The following is a 6,870-nucleotide window of genomic DNA, read 5'->3' on the forward strand; positions in this document are numbered from 1 at the left end:
TTTTTTTTTTTTTTTACCATGTGGCTCTGAGTCATCAGCTCTGAGTCATACAGGCAGTCCTTAATGCATACATGGCTGTTTGCTCCTTATATATAGGTCCAAGCGGCCTTGCTGTAATATGATTTCTTTTCCTGAGGAAGGAGACGGATGTCTCTGAAACGCGTAGGAACTATCCAATAAAAAGGAAATCTTTTAATTTACACGCATCAGTGGTTTTCAGCGCGGCATAAACCCGGTCTTTTCTTCTACCTGTGTGTGTCAGTATGTCAGCTAGCAGCAGGGTAGGACGGCGTGCAGCACCGACCGGAGATCACAGGAGGACCTGGGAACCACGCAGACGTCCTGGTCTGGTATGAGTCTCCTGGGAAGTGGGGGGGGTCTGCTTTTTTGGGGGGTAAACTTACCCCCAACCGTGTTTCTCCAAGAATAAGACCTCCTCCAAAATTAAGCCCTAGTGCTTTTTTGGGGGGCAAAAAAAATATAAGACAGTGTCTTATTTTTGGAAAAACACGGTATATATACACAGGGAGTGGGGATAAGGATTTGCAGCTGAACTGCCAAGATATCCAATGGGTCTAAATGGGAAAGAGTTAACCCTAACAGGGAAGATACATAGAATGCCACAAAATATCAAGGAGTTGTTTGTGCAGCCAAAGGCAGTGACCTTCTGCAGCCGGACACCACAGGACTGTCTGTCAACCGTGACACTGACTTCATACCTCCCAACCGTCCCGGATTCTGCGGGACTTGCACGATTTATCAGGGCTGTCCCGCACTCCCGCGGCTCACAGCTGATGTCCCGGCTCCTCCCCTCAGTGGAGTGAATAAATTAAATTAAAGTATCATCGGCTCTGGATTTTCGGGGCGGCCAGGGCTCAAACTCGTGGAACTGTAAGTTCATTGTTTCAAAGGCAGCAGCTCTACCACTGAGCTACTGCCTCTATTGAAACCAATAGGAAGATTTTGTTATCTTGACCTCTATACTGCAGGTGACACACCAGAAGCAGATTATTCAGCTGCAAAGATGGATGGAGGGATGAATGGAGAGATAGAGGGAGGGAGGGATGGATGATAGAGGGATGAATGGAGGGATAGAGGGATGGATGGATGATAGAGGGATGAATGGAGGGATAGAGGGAGGGATGGATGATAGAGGGAGGGATGGATGGATGATAGAGAGATGAATGGAGGGATAGAGGGAGGGATGGATGATAGAGGGATGAATGGAGGGATAGAGGGAGGGATGGATGATAGAGGGATAGAGGGAGGGATGGATGGATGATAGAGGGATGAATGGAGGGATAGAGGGAGGGATGGATGATAGAGGGATGAATGGAGGGATGAATGGAGGTATTATTATTATTATTATAGGTATAGAGGGAGGGATAGAGGGAGGGATGGATGGATGGATGATAGAGGAATAAATGGAGGGATGAATCGAGGGATAGAGGAGGGATGGATGGAGGGATGAAGGGAGGGATAGAGGGAGGGAGGGATGGATGGATGATAGAGGAATGAATGGAGGGATGAATCGAGGGATAGAGGGAGGGATGGATGGAGGGATGAATGGAGGGATAGAGGGAGGGATGGATGGATGATAGAGGGATGAATGGAGGGATGAATGGAGGGATAGAGGGATGGATGATAGAGGGATGAATGGAGGGATGAATAGAGGGATGAATGGAGGGATGAATGGAGGGATGAATAGAGGGATGAATGGAGGGATAGAGGGAGGGATGGATGATAGAGGGATGAATGGAGGGATGAATGGAGGGATAGAGGGAGGGATGGATGATAGAGGGATGAGTGGAGGGATGAATGGAGGGATAGAGGGAGGGATGGATGGATGATAGAGGGATGAATGGAGGGATAAATGGAGGCATAGAAGGAGGGATGAATGGAGGGATAGAGGGATGAAAGGAGGGATGGATGGATGATAGAGGGATGAATGGAGGGATGAATGGAGGGATAGAGGGAGGGATGAATGGAGGGATAGAGGGATGAATGGAGGGATAGAGGTATGAATGGAGGGATGAATGGAGGGATAGAGGGAGGGATGAATGGAGGGATAGAGGGATGAATGGAGGGATAGAGGCAGGGATGGATGGATGGATAATAGAGGGATGAATGGAGGGATGGATGGATGATAGAGGGATGAATGGAGGGATAGAAGGAGGGATGAATGAAGGGATAGAGGGATGAATGGAGGGATAGAGGGAGGGATGGATGGATGATAGAGGGATGAATGGAGGGATAGAGGGAGGGATGGATGGATGATAGAGGGATGAATGGAGGGATGAATGGAGGGATAGAGGGAGGGATGAATGGAGGGATGAATGGAGGGAGGGATGATGGATGATAGAGGGATGAATGGAGGGATGAATGGAGGGATGAATGGAGGGATAGAGGGAGGGATGGATGGATGAATGGAGGGATGAATGGAGGGATAGAGGGAGGGATAGAGGGATGAATGGAGGGATGAATGGAGGGATGAATGGAGAGATAGAGGGAGGGATGAATGGATGATAGTGGGATGGATGGATGATAGAGGGATGGATGATAGAGGGATATATAGATACACGACAGATAATAGATAGATAGAGATAGAATCATAGATAGAATCATAGATAGAGAGATAGAATCATAGATAGATAGAATCATAGATAGAATCATAGATAGATAGAATCATAGATAGAATCATAGATAGATAGATGGATAGATAGAATCATAAATAGAGAGATAGAATCATAGTTAGATAGATAGAGAGATAGAATCATAGATAGATAGAGGGATAGAAATAGATAGATAGAGAGATAGATAGATAGATAGATAGATAGAGGGATAGATAGATAGATAAATACTGTATCTCAATGTAGGTGAAAGAGTCAGATTCATTTGTTCCCATAAAACTACTATAAAGAAATGAGGAAAAAAATACAAATACAATTTTTTTTTTTTTATCTTCACCACCTTGGATTTAAACCAGCAACGTTCAAAACTTGCGTCCAGCAGCCTCCTAGCTTTCCTAGCTGCTCTAGCTGTTGAGCCACTAGGATTGATGATGTCAGAGGGAGGATTTCACATAAATGAACCTACAATGCAGCTTCTTACACAGCAGATTACACAGGACACAGCTACATTGTACAGAGCAGCATCTCTATGTCCTGTATTCTAGAGGGAGAGGAAAGGAGGATTTTGGGTTTTTTTAATAAAGTTACTAAAAATAATAAAAAAAATAGAATAATGTAATTTTATTACACTTTTTTATAAAATAATAAACATCACAAATCAGCAAATAACATGGACATATTTGGTGTCCCTGTAATCGTAATGACCTGAACAACACAGCGAACAGATTATTTATGGGGATTGGTAAATGGCGGGAAAAAAAAGGCGCAATTTATTATTTTTCTTTATTAAAACCCATAAAAAATGTAATAAAAATGGATCACTGAGGCCGTGTTCACACATAGCGTAAATGCTGCATTTTTTCTGCAGGTGTCCGCGCCAAGAGTGCAATAACAATGTTCTCTGATTATTGCGTGTTTGCGGTATTTTTTATGCATTGTCCCCTTATTTGATACATGTTTGTTGCTGATGTGAATCCTGAAGCTTATAAAGAAAGAAACACCAAATCTGCACCGTTCAGCGGCGTCTTTCCACGCACCAGGAGCGGAGATTTCAGGACGTCTCATCCACTTTGCTTGGACAATTAGTCCATATTCACATGTAGTGTAAATGCTGCATTTTTTTCTGCTGTTTCTTTGCACATTTATTCTGCTGTGCTTAATTGTCCAAGTAAAGTGGATGTGATTCCATGAAAAGACGCTGCTGAATTCTGCAGTTTTCGGGGGGGAGGGGGGGGTGTTGGGTTCTCTGGAGGTTTCTATGTGGAGCTTAAAATAATGCAGGAAAAAGCTTCTCTGTACAATAAAAACACTTAAAAACGCAGATTCACATCTGAACCAAAAACGCATTAAATAATGGAGAAAAGGCAGAAAAAATGCAGCAAAAATGGAAAAAACAGAGAAGATAGTTATTGTGTAGTTTGGTGCAGACAGAAACAAAAAGAAACAGAATTTATGCAACGTGTGAACACGGATTGATAGGCACAAATAAGCAACATGTCATATAGTGACACAGAAATATAAAAAAATTCTGACTGCTATAAATATGAATGAACAGTCCGGGGCATCTGCTGAATGACCCTTACTGCCAAATGGGTGTGGCTAGGGGTGTGGTCAAAATTTGCCGCGGCGCACTGCGCGCGCCGCATACTATGTCCCTCTTTCCTTTCTTGAAAAGTTGGGAGGTATGCTGACATGGATAGATAGATGATAGATTAATACGCTCCACTAGTAACTGCTTGGAGCTGGAATTTACTGAAACAGAAGCTGGAATTGTATCACTAGGTTCTTGGCAGTGGATTTAGGGAGCTCTGACCACAGTAAAGATATAGTAAGAAATGAATGGGTAAGGAATTTCAGATCTTTATGTTCCGCACACTTCCTGTCTCCCGCGCTGGGTTTTCTGTCTATTTCCTGCCCTGGCCAGTTCCTCTGTTCTTCTGCACATCAGGTTATCATGGTTACCTACATAAACCACCTCCATCACGCTGCCTGGCCTTATAGGTCAGTTTCTGAACTACTATACTCTATTACAGCACTCACCAGGCTCTTTTATATTGCCACAGTGAGTCTACCAACCTACTCAGATCTGCTACATTACTGGACTCTGCTACAGCACCACAGTGAGTACCCTGACCCTTGTAGTTTAGCTACATTGCTTGGTTCTGCTACAGTGCCACAATGAGTCTGCTGGGCTGCTCAACTCTGCTACATTGCTAGGTTTGGCTACAGTGTCACAGTGAGTCTGCTGGGCTGCTCAACTCTGCTACATTGCTAGGTTTGGCTACAGTGTCACAATGAGTCTGCTGGGATGCTCAACTCTGCTACATTGCTAGGTTTGGCTACAGTGTCACAGTGAGTCTGCTGGGCTGCTCAACTCTGCTACATTGCTAGGTTTGGCTACAGTGTCACAGTGAGTCTGCTGGGCTGCTCAACTCTGCTACATTGCTAGGTTTGGCTACAGTGTCACAATGAGTCTGCTGAGCTGCTCAACTCTGCTACATTGCTAGGTTTGGCTACAGTGTCACAGTGAGTCTACTGGGCTGCTCAACTCTGCTACATTGCTAGGTTTGGCTACAGTGTCACAATGAGTCTGCTGGGCTGCTCAACTCTGCTACATTGCTAGGTTTGGCTACAGTGTCACAGTGAGTCTACTGGGCTGCTCAACTCTGATACAGTGCTTGGTTCTGCTACAGGCTATAGTGCCACAGTGAGTCTACTGGGCTGCTCAACTCTGCTACATTGCTAGGTTTGGCTACAGTGCCACAGGGAGTTTGCTGGGCTGATCAACTCTGCTACATTGCTCGTTTCTGCTACAACGCCATAGTGAGTCTCCTGACATTCTCAACTTTGCTACATTACTGGACTCTGCTACAGCACCACAGTGAGTACCAAGACCCTTGTAGTTTAGCTACATTGCTTGGTTCTGCTACAGTGCCTCAATGAGTCTGCTGGGCTGCTCAACTTTGCTACATTGCTAGGTTTGCAAGTGCCACAGTGAGTACCCTGACCTTCTTAACTTTGTGACATTGCTGGTTTCTGCTACATTGCCACCAGTAATCTGCTAGGCTGCTCAACTCTGCTACATTGCTAGAATTGGCTACAGTGTCACAGTGAGTCTGCTGGGCTGCTCAACTCTGCTACATTGCTAGGTTAAGCTACAGTGTCACAGTGAGTCTGCTGGGCTGCTCAACTCTGCTACATTGCTAGGTTTGGCTACAGTGTCACAATGAGTCTGCTGGGCTGCTCAACTCTGCTACATTGCTAGGTTTGGCTACAGTGTCACAGTGAGTCTGCTGGGCTGCTCAACTCTGCTACATTGCTAGGTTTGGCTACAGTGTCACAATGAGTCTGCTGGGCTGCTCAACTCTGCTACATTGCTAGGTTTGGCTACAGTGTCACAATGAGTCTGCTGGGCTGCTCAACTCTGCTACATTGCTAGGTTTGGCTACAGTGTCACAGTGAGTCTACTGGGCTGCTCAACTCTGCTACATTGCTAGGTTTGGTTACAGTGTCACAATGAGTCTGCTGGGCTGCTCAACTCTGCTACATTGCTAGGTTTGGCTACAGTGCCACAGGGAGTTTGCTGGGCTGCTCAACTCTGCTACATTGCTCGTTTCTGCTACAACGCCATAGTGAGTCTCCTGACATTCTCAACTTTGCTACATTAGTGAACTGTGCTACATCACCAAATTTACTCTTTTGACCTACTCTTCTCTGGTATACTATTGTGCACTGCTACATCACCAGATTGAGTTTTCTGAACTAGCCAACTCTGCTAAATTGCTGGTCACTTTTTTACATTGCCACAGTGAGCCAACTAATCTACTGAAATCTGCTACATCACTGGGCTCTACTACAGCACCGCAGTGAGTGTTCTGATCTTCTTAACTTTGCTTCATTGCTGGGTTCTTCTACATTGCCAAAATTAATCTGCTGACCTGCATAGCTCTGCTGAACAAATCTATTTTGAGCCACCAGAAATTCCCAGCCCTGCTGCATAACTTGGCTCTGCTACATTGCTCCACTTTGCTTTCTTTCATTCCATCAAGCCTCCTGACACACCTAGCTCTGCTACATCACTTGGCTTTGCTACATTGCTCCACTCTGCTTACTTTCATTCCATCAAGCCTCCTGACACAACTAGCTCTGCTACAGCACTTGGCTATGCTACATTGCTCCACTTTGCTTACTTTCATTCCATCAAGCTTCCTGACACATAGCTTTGCTGTGATGGACACAC

Source organism: Anomaloglossus baeobatrachus, chromosome 9 (genome assembly GCF_048569485.1).
Source record: "Anomaloglossus baeobatrachus isolate aAnoBae1 chromosome 9, aAnoBae1.hap1, whole genome shotgun sequence".
In the NCBI taxonomy this organism is placed as follows: domain Eukaryota; kingdom Metazoa; phylum Chordata; class Amphibia; order Anura; family Aromobatidae; genus Anomaloglossus; species Anomaloglossus baeobatrachus.